Genomic DNA, 15,521 nt, shown 5'->3' with positions numbered 1-15,521 from the left:
TTTTCTCTGTCTCTTTTTTTTTGAGCCGGCTTGACTTTTCTTCTTTCTCTTTTTCCTCGCGTCGGGCAATCGGCCCTTTCTCTTTTCTTCTCCAGCCGGCCCTGGACAGCTGGATGTGGGAACCAGCAGCAGGCGAGCGGGGAGCCGGCGGCCAGCCAGGACGGCCGGGTGGTGGGCGAAGCCGGCCGGCGGTGGAGCCGGCAAGCGGCGGAGCCGGCCGTCCGAGTCGGGGCGGAGTCGGCAAGCGGCGGAGCCGGCCGTCCGAGTCGGGGCGGAGTCGGCAAGCTGCCGGAGCCTGGCGTGGAGGCCGGCAGGGTTGGGGGAGCGGCGGCCGGAGGCGCCACGGGCATGCGGGGCGGAGCCAGCGTAGGGGCGCGCAGGAGGCGACCCGGTCGCAGGTGGAGGCGACGCTCACCGGACCCGGCTGGGCGCGGGGCGGCAGGGGGGAGCCGGACGCGGCTGGGCTCGAGGTGGGGCAAGCGCGCGCGCGGCCGTGCCGGTGCGAGGAGGTGGCCCGGCGGAGCAGGCGGAGCCGGCCGCGGAGGCGCAAAGCCGGCGTGGGGCGAGCGGGAGTCGACACGGGGCGTGCGGAGGCGCCGATGGGCGCGGTTGGTGGAGACGGCAACGGGGCGCAGGGCGGCTTCCCGGCCGCTGGGGTGGGGAACCCGGAGCCGGCCGGACGGGCAGTCGGGCGCGTCGGGACCGAGCACGGTCGAGGGTGAAGCCGCGTGGAGGCGAGCCGCGCGTGGGGACGAGGCCGACCGTGCGGTTTGTGGGGCGGGGCCCGGGGCGCCCACTTGGTGTGGGCGGAGGCGGAGCAGCGCACCGGAGGGGGAACGAGCCGCCGCGGGCGGGCGGAGCAGCAAGCGGCCGGGCCGGCCGGCGGGCCACAGGGGCGCGGACGGCAGGTCGCGGACGGGCGCGGGACTTCGCGCGTGCGGGGCTGGAGACGACGAGGAGGTCGCCACGGCAGGGGCTCCTGTGCAGCGCATGGAGGTGGTGCAGCCGGCCGGAGCGCGAAGTGGTGCGGCGGAGCGGGCGCACTGCCGTGGACGGAGCAGGCGGAGTATGGGCAGAGACCCATCGTCTGAGAATTGTAGGAGTGGTGTACGAGTACGACCATGGTCTGGGTAGTGTACAGACTGTATACGGCCATTATCTGGCTTTTGTATGGAAGTGAGCTGGAGCAAGCGCAGCGTGGGCACTCATGTACGAGGATGAGCACGGAGCAGCAGGAGGAAGACGAGCGCGCACTGGCCGGACTTGGCAACGACGCTGAGCAGCGCCGCTGCTGCTTGGACAGCGGGACGCTGGGCCGCGAGCGCTTGTTGGTGAGGCGCGCGGTGCAGAGTATCCGCGGAGCCGCGACGGATGGCCGGCGATGCCGAGGCCAACGACGCAGACGCGCCGTCCCGCACGGTCGCGCCGGGGCATGGCGGTGTCGAGCCCCCGACCGGTGCCGGAGAGACGGAGGCGACGTCGCGGTGATGATAAAGGTGGTGAGGCCGACGGTGAGGACGCGCCGCCCTCGCAGCCACTCCGGGGGCGTGTCGATGTCGAGCCCCCGACCGCTATCGGAGAGACGGCGCGGCGCCGCAGCGGTGATGATGACGAAGGCGAGGCCTACGGCGTGGACGCGCCGCCCCTCACGGCCATTCCGAGGGTGTGTCGATATCGAGCCCTCGGCCGCTATCGGAGGGACGGCGCGACGCCACGGTGATGATGACGAAGATGGTCCCGCCCGGACTGCGAAACCACCAGCAGCGCGGTAGCATAGTACGGACCCACGGTGGGCGCCAACTGTCGTGGTATTCTCACGGGGGCGGGGGGGGGGGGGGGTGTGAGTCGACAGATGCCACAAGGGCTTTGTGTGAGGGTAAGACTGCTGCTGATAGGACCGGGAGCGGGTATGCGAGTAGCACGCGCTAGTTTACCCAGGTTCGGGGCTCTCCGGAGAGATAATACCCCTACTCCTGCATGTCTGAGCATATATATCTGGGGTGTACATCGGGCAGTACAAAGTGCTCCCAGAGCTGTATCTGGGGGCAGTGCCATGGGCAACTGGCCCCATATATGCATGCACAAAGCATGCTTTAGTGGCCGGCCATGAGCATGGCCGTATGTGTGCTTGGGCAAGCTTGCCCGTGGGAATGGATGGATGGATGGCTAGCTAGCTCTCTTGCTAGCTAGCTTGCTTGTGTGCGTACGTGAGCCCATCCCCTGGATGGATGGATGTGTGTCTCCTTTTATAGGAGAGGGTAGCTTAATATGTAAGCTAGCTAGTGGGCATGGGTAAGGCATGGTGCGTGTCATGCTTGTCCCCTGGGTCACTTCATAAATAGTGCCAGGGGACAAGTGACACTATACATGATGGCGGGGGTGACACGTGAATAGTGCTCGGGTACGGCCGTCTCGTCGGTGTCTTGTCGATGTCGGGTCGGGCTGCAGTCGACAGCCGGCTGGTTGGCGCGGTCCGTAGTCGGCAGCCGGCCGGGCAGAGGAGTCGGACGGGGAGCCGGCAGGAGCGGCCGGGCAGCCGGACTGAGGGGCTTTGCTAGCCCCGATGTCTTGAAATATTGTCTTGCCGTCTTCGGGATACCCGTGTCCCATTACTCCGACAAACATTGTATCTGGATCTCGTTTAATTCGAGATGGGTACTCATTTAAATCCGAGAATAATGGTTGTTCTATTTATTTGAGAGATATGTTTTATGGTCATGCCCCGCTGGTCAATGGTTTATTTTTGATGAATCTCGAACGTGATGTTACACATGTTCATAGTGTGAATACCAAAAGATGTAAAGTTGATAACGATAGTCCCACATACTTGTGGCACTGCCGCCTTGGTCACATCGGTGTCAAGCGCATGAAGAAGCTCCATACAGATGGACTTTTGGAGTCTCTTGATTACGAATCATTTGACACGTGCGAACCATGCCTCATGGGTAAGATGACCAAGACTCCGTTCTCCGGAACAATGGAGCGAGCAACCAACTTATTGGAAATCATACATACCGATGTGTGTGGTCCAATGAGTGTTGAGGCTCGCGGAGGATATCGTTATGTTCTCACTCTCACTGATGATTTAAGTAGATATGGGTATGTCTACCTAATGAAACACAAGTCTGAAACCTTTGAAAAGTTCAAGGAATTTCAGAGTGAAGTTGAGAATCAACGTGGCAGGAAAATAAAATTCTTACGATCAGATCGTGGTGGAGAATATTTAAGTCACGAATTTGGTACACACTTAAGGAAATGTGGAATAGTTTCACAACTCACGCCGCCTGGAACACCTCAGAGAAATGGTGTGTCCGAACGTCGTAATCGCACTCTATTGGATATGGTGCGATCTATGATGTCTCTTACCGATTTACCGCTCTCATTTTGGGGCTATGCTTTAGAGACTGCCGCATTCACTTTAAATAGGGCTCCATCGAAATCCGTTGAGACGACACCGTATGAATTATGGTTTGGGAAGAAACCTAAGCTGTCGTTTCTAGAAGTTTGGGGATGCGATGCTTATGTCAAGAAACTTCAACCTGAAAAGCTCGAACCCAAGTCGGAAAAATGCGTCTTCATAGGATACCCTAAGGAAACTATTGGGTATACCTTCTACCTCAGATCCGAAGGCAAGATCTTCGTTGCCAAGAACGGGTCCTTTCTGGAGAAGGAGTTTCTCTCGAAAGAATTGAGTGGGAGGAAAGTGGAACTTGATGAGGTGATAGTCACCCCTTCCGAACCGGAAAGTAGCGCAGCGCGGGAAGATGTTCCTGTGGTGCCTACACCGACTGGGGAGGAAGTTAATGATGATGATCATGAAGCTTCGGATCAAGTTGCTACTGAACTTCGTAGGTCCACAAGGACACGTTCCGCACCAGAATGGTACGGCAACCCTGTCCTGGAAATCATGTTGTTAGACAACGGTGAACCTTCGAACTATGAAGAAGCAATGGCGGGCCCGGATTCCGACAAATGGCTAGAAGCCATGAAATCCGAGATAGGATCCATGTATGAAAACGAAGTATGGACTTTGACTGACTTGCCCGATGATCGGCAAGCCATAGAAAACAAATGGATCTTTAAGAAGAAGACAGACGCGGATGGTAATGTGACCATCTATAAGGCTCGACTTGTCGCTAAGGGTTATCGACAAGTTCAAGGGGTTGACTACGATGAGACTTTCTCACCCGTAGCGAAGCTGAAGTCAGTTTGAATCATGTTAGCAATTGCCGCATACTATGATTATGAGATATGGCAGATGGACGTCAAAACGGCATTCCTTAACGGCTTCCTTAAGGAAGAGTTGTATATGATGCAGCCGGAAGGTTTTGTCGATCCTAAGAATGCTAACAAAGTATGCAAGCTCCAGCGCTCAATTTATGGGCTGGTGCAAGCATCTCGGAGTTGGAACATTCGCTTTGATGAGATGATCAAAGCGTTTGGGTTTACACAGACATACAAGAAAGTGAGTGGGAGCTCTGTAGCATTTCTCATATTATATGTGGATGGCATACTATTGATGGGAAATGATATAGAATTCTTGGAAAGTATAAAGGCCTATTTGAATAAGTGTTTTTCAATGAAGGACCTTGGAGAAGCTGCTTACATATTAGGCATCAAGATCTATAGAGATAGATTGAGACGCCTCATTGTTCTTTCACAGAGTACATACCTTGACAAGATATTGAAGAAGTTCAATATGGATCAGTCCAAGAAGGGGTTCTTGCCTGTATTGCAAGGTGTGCAATTGAGCACGGCTCAATGCCCGACCACGGTAGAAGATAGAGAAAAGATGAGTGTCATCCCCTATGCCTCGGCCATAGGGTCTATTATGTATGCCATGCTGTGTACTAGACCTGATGTAAACCTTGCCGTAAGTTTGGTAGGAAGGTACCAAAGTAATCCCGGCATGGAACACTGGACAGCGGTCAAGAATATCCTGAAGTACCTGAAAAGGACTAAAGATATGTTTCTCGTTTATGGAGGTGACGAAGAGCTCGTCGTAAAGGGTTACGTCGATGCTAGCTTCGACACAGATCTGGATGACTCGAAGTCACAAACCGGATACGTGTATATTTTGAATGGAGGAGCAGTAAGCTGGTGCAGTTGCAAGCAAAGCGTCGTGGCGGGATCTACATGTGAAGCGGAGTACATGGCAGCCTCGGAGGCAGCACAGGAAGCAGTCTGGATGAAGGAGTTCATTACCGACCTAGGGGTGATTCCCAATGCGTCGGGCCCGATGACTCTCTTCTGTGACAACACTGGAGCTATTGCCCTTGCGAAGGAGCCCAGGTTTCACAGGAAGACCAGGCATATCAAGCGTCGCTTCAACTCCATTCGTGAAAGTGTTCAAAATGGAGACATAGATATTTGTAAAGTACATACGGACCTGAATGTAGCAGATCCGTTGACTAAACCTCTCCCTAGAGCAAAACATGATCAACACCAGGACGCAATGGGTGTTCGATTCATCACAATGTAACTAGATTATTGACTCTAGTGCAAGTGGGAGACTGTTGGAAATATGCCCTAGAGGCAATAATAAATGGTTATTATTATATTTCTCTGTTCATGATAATCGTCTATTGTTCATGCTATAATTGTATTGTCCGGAAATCGTAATACATGTGTGAATGCATAGACCACCACGTGTCCCTAGTAAGCCTCTAGTTGACTAGCTCGTTGATCAACAGATAGTCATGGTTTCCTGACTATGGACATTGGATGTCATTGATAACGGGATCACATCATTAGGAGAATGATGTGATGGACAAGACCCAATCCTAAGCATAGCATAAAAGATCGTGTAGTTTCGTTTGCTAGAGCTTTTCCAATGTCAAGTATCTTTTCCTTAGACCATGAGATCGTGCAACTCCCGGATACCGTAGGAGTGCTTTGGGTGTGCCAAACGTCACAACGTAACTGGGTGACTATAAAGGTGCACTACGGGTATCTCCGAAAGTGTCTGTTGGGTTGGCACGGATCGAGACTGGGATTTGTCACTCCGTGTGACGGAGAGGTATCTCTGGGCCCACTCGGTAATGCATCATCATAATGAGCTCAATGTGACTAAGGCGTTAGTCACGGGATCATGCATTGCAGTACGAGTAAAGAGACTTGCCGGTAACGAGATTGAACAAGGTATTGGGATACCGACGATCGAATCTCGGGCAAGTAACATACCGATTCACAAAGGGAATTGTATACGGGATTGATTGAATCCTCGACACCGTGGTTCATCCGATGAGATCATCGTGGAACATGTGGGAGCCAACATGGGTATCCAGATCCCGCTGTTGGTTATTGACCGGAGAGGCGTCTCGGTCATGTCTGCATGTCTCCCGAACCCGTAGGGTCTACACACTTAAGGTTCGGTGACGCTAGAGTTGTAGAGATATGTGTATGCGGAAACCCGAAAGTTGTTCGGAGTCCCGGATGATATCCCGGACGTCACGAGAGGTTCCGGAATGGTCCGGAGGTGAAGAATTATATATAGGAAGTCAAGTTTCGGCCACCGGGAAAGTTTCGGGGGTTACCGGTGTTGTACCGGGACCACCGGAAGGGTCCCGGGGGTCCACCGGGTGGGGCCACCTATCCCGGAGGGCCCCGTGGGCTGAAGTGGGAAGGGGACCAGCCCCTAGTGGGCTGGGCGCCCCCCCATGGGCCTCCCCCCTGCGCCTAGGGTTGGAAACCGTAGGGTGGGGGGGCGCCCCACTTGCCTTGGGGGGCAAGTTCCCCCCCTTGGCCGCCGCCCCTTACCCTAGATGGGTTGTGGCCGGCGCCCCCCCTCCCAGGGGGCCTATACAAAGGGGGGGGGGAGGGAGGGCAGCAACATCTCAGCCTTGGGCGCCTCCCTCCTCCCCTGCAACACCTCTCTCTCTCTCTCGTATAAGCTCGACGAAGCCCTGCCGGCATCCCGCTACATCCACCACCACGCCGTCGTGCTGCTGGATCTCCATCAACCTCTCCTTCCCCCTTGCTGGATCAAGAAGGAGGAGACGTCGCTGCACCGTACGTGTGTTGAACGCGGAGGTGCCGTCCGTTCGGCACTCGGTCATCGGTGATTTGGATCACGGCGAGTACGACTCCGTCATCCACGTTCATTGGAACGCTTCCGCTCGCGATCTACAAGGGTATGTAGATGCACTCCTTTCCCCTCGTTGCTAGTATACTCCATAGATGCATCTTGGTGAGCGTAGGAAAATTTTAAATTATGCTACGATTACCAACAAATTTTACATTATAAAGCTTGGCTTGTATATTCCAATGATGGGCTTCCTCAAATTGCCCTAGGTCTTCATGAGCAAGCGAGTTGGATGCACACCCACTTAGTTTCTTTTGTTGAGCTTTCATATACTTATAGCTCTAGTGCATCCGTTGCATGGAAATCCCTACTCACTCACATTGGTATCTATTGATGGGCATCTCCATAGCCCGTTGACACGCCTAGTTGATGTGAGACTATCTTTTCCTTTTTGTCTTCTCCACAACCACCATTCTATTCCACCTATAGTGCTATGTCCATGGCTCACGCTCATGTATTGCGTGATGATTGAAAATTTTTGAGAACATCAAAAGTATGAAACAATTGCTTGGCTTGTCATCGGGGTTGTGCATGATTTAAATACTTTGTGTGGTGAAGATAGAGCATAGCCAGACTATATGATTTTGTAGGGATAGCTTGCTTTGGCCTTGTTATTTTGGGAAGACATGATTGCTTGGTTAGTATGCTTGAAGTATTATTGTTTTCATGTCAATATTAAACTTTTGTCTTGAATCTTATGGATATGAATATTCTTGCCACAATAAGATTATATTGATAAATATGTTAGGTAGCATTCCACATCAAAAAATCTGTTTTTATCATTTACCTACTCGAGGACGAGTAGGAATTAAGCTTGGGGATGCTGATACGTCTCCAACGTATCTATAATTTTTGATTGTTCCATGCTATTATATTATCTGTTTTGGATGTTTATGGGCTTTATTAAACACTTTTATATTATTTTTGGGAGAACCTATTAACCCAGAGCCCAATGCCAGTTTCTGTTTTTTCCCTTGTTTCAGTGTTTTGAAGAAAAGGAATATCAAACGGAGTCCAAACGGAATGAAACCTTCGGGAGAGTTATTTTTGGAACGGAAGCAATCCAGAAGACTTGGAGTGTACGTAAGGGAAGCAACGAGGAAGGCACGAGGCAGGGGGCGTGCCCACCCCCTGGGCGCGCCCTCCACCCTCGTGGCTCCCCTTACCGACTTCTTCCGCCTATATATCTCCATATACCCTAAAACCATCGGGGAACAGAATAGATAGGGAGTTCCGCCGCCGCAAGCCTCTGTAGCCACCAAAAACCAATCGGGACCCTGTTCTGGCACCCTGCCGGAGGGGGGATCCCTCTCCGGTGGCCATCTTCATCATCCCGGCGCTCTCCATGATGAGGAGGGAGTAGTTCACCCTCGGGGCTGAGGGTATGTACCAGTAGCTATGTGTTTGATCTCTCTCTCTCGTGTTCTTGAGGTGATAAGATCTTGATGTATCATGAGCTTTGCTATTATAGTTGGATCTTATGATGTTTCTCCCCCTCTACTCTCTTGTAATGGATTGAGTTTTCCCTTTGAAGTTATCTTATCGGATTGAGTCTTTAAGGATTGGAGAACACTTGATGTATGTCTTGCCGTGCTTATCTGTGGTGACAATGGGATATCACGTGATTCACTTGATGTATGTTTTGGTGATCAACTTGCGGGTTCCGCCCATGAACCTATGCATAGGGGTTGGCACATGTTTTCGTCTTGACTCTCCGGTAGAAACTTTGGGGCACTCTTTGAAGTACTTTGTGTTGGTTGAATAGATGAATCTGAGATTGTGTGATGCATATCGTATAATCATACCCACGGATACTTGAGGTGACATTGGAGTATCTAGGTGACATTAGGGTTTTGGTTGATTTGTGTCTTAAGGTGTTATTCTAGTACGAACTCTATGATAGATCGAACGGAAAGAATAGCTTCGTGTGATTTTACTACGGACCCTTGAATAGATAGATCAGAAAGGATAACTTTGAGGTGGTTTCGTACCCTACCATAATCTCTTCGTTTGTTCTCCGCTATTAGTGACTTTGGAGTGACTCTTTGTTGCATGTTGAGGGATAGTTATATGATCCAATTATGTTATTATTGTTGAGAGAACTTGCACTAGTGAAAGTATGAACCCTAGGCCTTGTTTCCTAGCATTGCAATACCATTTGTGCTCACTTTTATCATTAGTTACCTTGCTTTTTTTATATTTTCAGATTACAAAACCTTTATCTACCATCCATATTGCACTTGTATCACCATCTCTTCGCCGAACTAGTGCACCTGTAAAATTTACCATTGTATTGGGTGTGTTGGGGACACAAGAGACTCTTTGTTATTTGGTTGCAGGGTTGTTTGAGAGAGACCATCTTCATCCTACACCTCCCACGGATTGATAAACCTTAGGTCATCCACTTGAGGGAAATTTGCTACTGTCCTACAAACCTCTGCACTTGGAGGCCCAACAACGTCTACAATAGGAAGGTTGCGTAGTAGACATCAACGGCCTCTATAAAGGGGGTAAGGATTCCCTTCTTTCACCCACGCCCTTTCTCTTCCTCAGCCCTTCCGTCCTTGAGCTCCAGCGCCCAAGCTTTAGGTTTTCCCTCGTTCGAGAAATTACTTCGAAGATGTCCGGATCCGGAGCTGGAGGTAAGTGGACGGCCTCTTCTGTCAAGAAGAAGGATATCAAGGAGCTCCGGGAGGCCGTATATCTGGCAAAGAGATCGCTCATCGACTCCCGGCCAAGGGACAGATCGTCCCCACTCCCGAGCCCCACGAGAGGGTTGTGTTTCTTACACATTTCGTCCGCGAGCTTGGGTTCCCTCTTCACCCATTCGTCCGCGGGTTGATGTTTTACTATGGGCTGGATTTTCATGACCTAGCCCCCAACTTCATCCTCAACATTTCGGCGTTTATCGTTGTTTGTGAGGCTTGTCTACGCATCCCGCCTCACTTCGGCCTGTGGCTGAAGACCTTCAATGTGAGGCCGAAAGTAGTGCGCGGTCAACAAGCAGAGTGCGGAGGCGCTATGGTGGGCAAGATGCCCAACGTCACCTGGCCCGATGGTTCGTTTGCGGAGACGGTGAAGGGTTGGCAATCGGGGTGGTTCTACATCACCGAGCCGCGCGACGCTGACTGGTTGGCGGCCCCCGAATTCTGATCCGGAATCCCGATGCGGATCACCTCCTGGCAAGAGAGGGGCCTAACCTGGGGTCCTCGGACGAGCTGACTAGGCTCCAGACGTGCATCCAGAACATGATAGAAAGGAAAATCAAGCTCGTCAACGTGGTCCAGGTCATGCTTGTTCGTCGGGTCCTCCCGTGCCAACGCCGAACTTGTAATTTGTGGGAGTTCCAGACGGCCAAGCACCAGACGCTACTGGAGCTCTTCGGCACGACGCATGAAGAAATCTGGAAGGTGCTCTTCAAGGCCGGCGAGACGCCACCGCCTACGACCGAAGACCACAGGCTTAGCCTAAAGCGCCAACCCAACCCGGTCAGTTCCTTTAATGTTTTCAAGGAGTATCCCCTACTAGCATATTTTGAGAGGAAATTTAAGCTTCCTTCCCCTATTTTCAGGCCTGGATTAAGTTGGCCGAGGAGATTAACTGTCTGGCTCCGCTGCCCGAGGACCAAGAATTTCCATTATTGGAGAAGATGATGTTCCCTGCATCTTATGAGGTGCCGGAGAAGACGACTAAGAAGGTGGCCCAAGGGGCCAAGAAGGGCCTTCGCCGGAGAAGCACTCCGGACGAGACATCCAGAAGCGAGACTTCCTCTTCGTCCGCTGATGACGGCAATGAAGAGGAAGAAGAAAACGACTCCCCTCCTGAAGCGGGGAGGAAGAAGAGAGCGCCCCCCACAAGCCCGGAGGCGAAAGCGCCTAAGAGGGTTAAAGGCTCCCTCGCAGATAACTCCGCGTGGGATGTTGACAGCAGTCCGGAACGACCTCGCCGAACCAAGCCTCGGGCCGCTTCGTAAGTACCAGAATTCGCAAACGTCTGGCCTGTCCGGTTTGTAATATTGACATATGGTAAACCTTGCAGTCTGGCGCGTGATGGCTCTCCGCGATCCTCGACAGAGGATTCGCTGGACACGGAGGAGATGGCTAGCATGTCTCCGCCACCTGCTCATTCCATCTCACCCAAGGGTGATGACGAGGCGGTGTCCAAAAAGACTTTCCCAGGCCGGGGGGAGGTTCCGGAGATCATCAGGTTGACGCCCCAGGATGACTCCTCGGACGCCGGACACATGGGGGAAAAAGCCCCCATGGGGACTGGTGATGGGGCCCGAGCTCCCTTCGGCCCTCAGTCGGATACCATTCCGGAAATCTATATGGCTCCGGGGTCCAGCGAACGGCATTCCCCACCAGGAGGGGATGTGCCTGTTCCACCGGTGACCTCTGTCCAACCAGAGGCACCAGATAACCTGCTGGAGGCGCTACGAGGCGCTTCTATAGTGGATGAACATCGTGTCCTTATGGACACGGTAATAGAGAAGGTTCAGTCCGTTAAAAGCGGACTGACTGAAGCCTGCACTAGCCTTTTAACGGGCTTTGAGGTAAGTAATGTGATTATAGGAAAAATATCACTATATAGACAGTAACCCCTGATACTCTGTTTGGTGTTCGGGAAGAAAAGCCGAACAGAGGATCAAAAAATCGCAGGAGTCTAACATGAGTTGTCTATGTGAATAAGCAGGTATCACTGCAGACTGCCACTACTCATGTTGCGGAGGTCTCCGGACTGAAGCAGAAATTGGAGCGGGCCGAGGAGGAGCTCAGCCCCGTGAAGAAGCAGTTGGAGGATAGCCAAGGTATGCAGTAACCTGTGGGTACATTTCGAAAAGAAATGAATAGTCCAACTGGGCTAAAGTGTCATAAACTTTACTAGGGGCCAAGGCCGAGGTGGCAACCCTGAAGAAGGCACTAGCCAAGGCTGAGGACAAAGTGGCCAAAGAGCGCGTCTCGCGCAAGAAGCACGAGGCCCGAGTTGTCGAGGCGCAGCAACAGCTCCAGGGCGCGATAGAAAGATTTGAGGCCCTGGAGCGCGATTGTAAGGCGCAAGAGTCAGAATTGGTGAAGGCTCGCCAGAGCGCTCAGGATGCGCGAGCCGAAGCCCAGAGCGCCCTCTAGGAAATCAAGATGGCGAAGAAGATTGCGGCGGGTAAGTTCTTCGCCATGCAGAGCAAGCGTGTAGAAGCAACGTCCCTTGTACTTATCCTGAATTTTGGTTTTCCAGGGGCATTTACAGGCTTGCCGCACAGTGTGTCGGATGCGGCCGAGCATTATAGAGCCGAGGAAGGGATGTCTACGGAGAAGCTGTTCTAGTCCCAATATCTGGGATCCGAACATCCGGTGCCCTTCAGCGACCAGCTAAAGCAGTTGGTCGAGCTGCACAGGTTGGCAGAGTTAGCCATGAAGGACTTTGTAGTCCGGTTGTGGCCTGCCGATCCTATACCTAGCAGCTACTTCGGACTTGTGCAACGGCTTGTGAGTGCCTGTTCGCGGCTCGAAGCCGTGAAGCGGGTGGTCTGTATTGAAGGTGAGCGTATGGCCTTTGCCCGCGTCAAGACGCATTGGGCGAAGCTGGATGCCAAGAAGATGATGACCGAGGGACCGCCGGAGGGCAAGGAGCATCGTCGACCCGAGCATTATTTTGATGGTGTCCTGGAGGGGTCCCGCCTTGCGGCGGAGCAATGTTCGAAGGATATTATATTCCCATAAGAACATGTGTATTATCTTGCCCTGTAATATGGAACAAAGATGTTATGTAGTATAATGTTTATGATTTTAAATTTTACCTCCCGTGCGACCGTTTATTAAATCTGAGGGATGACTAGTCGTCGGCTTCTGCCCCCACGTAGATAGTACGGGGGTGTTCGGGATAAATCTAAACACTCTTTACTCCACATTCTGGTCCTTAAAGGAGGTGTTTGGCGCAACGAACAAGGCAATCAGACTATGCGGCCTTTACCGCCCCCACTTAGCCATAGGTGTTTGACAATTGATAAAGTTGGCGAAGCCCCTGGTATTCAGAAGGCCGAATTAGGAGCGCTATACACGCCTAATCGGAGAAACTGATTCTTCGCCAGAAGCAGGAAAAATCTCTAACGATTTGGAACGTCTCGAACAGCTGACCGGCTCTCGCCGCACCATGACAGTCCGTTTTTGGCTTTCTCTACTGAGGTGCTCGTCCGGAAGAATCGGGACACAATCGCAGTAGTTCTCCCTTTACTACCCTACCCGATATAGCGGAACGTAAGGTAGTAAGCACAGGAGCCGGGCAACCCAACTATTGACCAAAGACATGATTCGGAGCCGATGCATATAACGCTATAAGTTCGGGGTGCCGAACTATATTGTAAAAGTGTTCGGACTTTTATTGCCGTGATGCGGGGTGTAATTAAGCCCTTGGCGTATTAGTACGTACCATGGTATACGTGTGCAATGAGTAATAGATACTGAGGTGAGGAAACGGAAAAAATGAAGTAATGGGCCGACGCCACCATTTGTTCACCGTTGTGATGTAATCAGTACGTCAAGGCGTACTTTGTACAAGTAATGCGATAAGCAAGTAAGGCTATTGAAAATGCCGTAACCAAGGGCGAGCTGCATGCGGGTATGTAAAACAAGTATGGTAATCGTTTATTAGAAACCACTTGGGGGTTTCCTTGTACGCCAGAGCTCCTTGCCTCCTTGGTGTGTTCTGCAAGCAGGTCGTCCATATAGCCCTTGAAAAGAGAAGAAGACCCGTACAAACAAAAAGCAGAAGCGTGCGAATCCCAGGTTCTATCAAGCCGTACCGTGGATTGCGAGCGAGTTGTGCCTCCGTCAGTACCCATGAGTGCGTATCTTATATGCGCACGGTAGTAATACCATTGCCTTGTCTGGGCTGGGACGGAGGCCAAATTTGCTAGTTTGGTGCGTGACGAGCCGAGCTGTCCTACTGCAGTGTAGTCCGAACCCTCTTAATGATGTGCAGGGGCTCGGCAACCGGATTATGGTGTTGCTTGAGAAGGCCACTCTGTACTCCTGCTGCTAGGGTGGCGGTGCGCTCCTCTGTACGGAGGGAGCGTTCCGTGTTTCCATTTACTGTAATGACCGCACGTGGACCGGGCATCTTGAGCTTGAGATAAGCATAATGCGGCACGGCGTTGAATCTAGCGAATGCGGTTCGTCCGAGCAGCGCGTGATAGCCGCTGCGAAATGGGACGATATCGATGATTAGTTCTTCACTTCGGAAGTTATCCGGGGAACCGAATACTACCTCCAGCGTTATTGAGCCCGTACAACGGGCCTCTATGCTTGGTATGACTCCTTTAAAGGTAGTCTTCGTGGGCTTGACTCGTGAGGGGTCAATGCTCATTTTACGTACTGTATCCTGATAGAGCAGGATGAGGCTGCTACCGCCGTCCATTAGGACTCGAGTCAGGAGGAATCCATCGATGATTGGGTCGAGGACCAGTGCGGCTGAACCGCCATGCCGGATGCTAATTGGATGGTCTCGGTGGTCGAATTTGATCGGGAATGATGACCACGGATTAAATTTCGGGGCGACGGGCTCTACCGCATAGACGTCCCTGAGTACGCGCTTGCCCTCCCTTTTGGGAATATGTGTAGCGTATATCATGTTCACCGTTTTGACTTGAGGGGGAAATTTCTTTTGCCCCCTGGGGTTCGGCTGCCGGGGCTCTTCGTCATCGTCCTCGCTCTGTGATTCCCCTTCTTAGTTTCTGCTATTAACCTTGCTGGCTTGTTTAAAGACCCGGCAGTCTCTGTTAGTATGGTTGGCCGGTTTGTCTGGGGTGCCGTGTATTTGGCAAGGACGATCGAGTATGCGGTCCAAGCTGGATGGTTTTCCGCTACTCCTTTTATAGGGCTTCTTTCGCCGGCCGGACTTTGAGCCACTGAATCCGGCATGAACTGTTGTGTTGTCGGTGTTATCGCCGTTGCTTCGGCGTTTGTTTCTGTTGCGCCGGAGCTTGCCAGTGCTGTTTTTGGCCTCGGAGGGGCTTGTTTTGTTGGCCGTGCATGTACTGCGAGCCAGCCAACTATCTTCTCCCGCGCAAAAGCGGGTCATAAGTGCCCCATGGACCTCGGTTTTTCTTGGCCGAGGTGGCGGGTGAGCCATTCGTCCTAGATGCTATGCTTAAAGGCCGCTAGGGCTTCGGCATCCGGACAGTCGACGATCTGGTTCTTTTTGGTTAGGAACCTAGTCCAGAATTTTCTGGCTGATTCTCCGGGTTGTTGAACTATGTGGCTTAAGTCATCGGCGTCTGGTGGCCGGACATAAGTTCCTTGGAAGTTATCAAGGAAAGCCTCTTCCAAGTCCTCCCAACTGCCGATGGAGCTTTCAGGCAGGCTGTTAAGCCAGTGCCGAGCTGGCCCTTTGAGCTTTAGCGGGAGGTATTTAATGGCGTGGAGATCATCTCCTCGAGCCATAT

The sequence above is a fragment of the Aegilops tauschii genome, chromosome 1 (genome assembly GCF_002575655.3).
Source record: "Aegilops tauschii subsp. strangulata cultivar AL8/78 chromosome 1, Aet v6.0, whole genome shotgun sequence".
In the NCBI taxonomy this organism is placed as follows: domain Eukaryota; kingdom Viridiplantae; phylum Streptophyta; class Magnoliopsida; order Poales; family Poaceae; genus Aegilops; species Aegilops tauschii.
Note: the sequence above shows the minus strand (reverse complement) of the source record.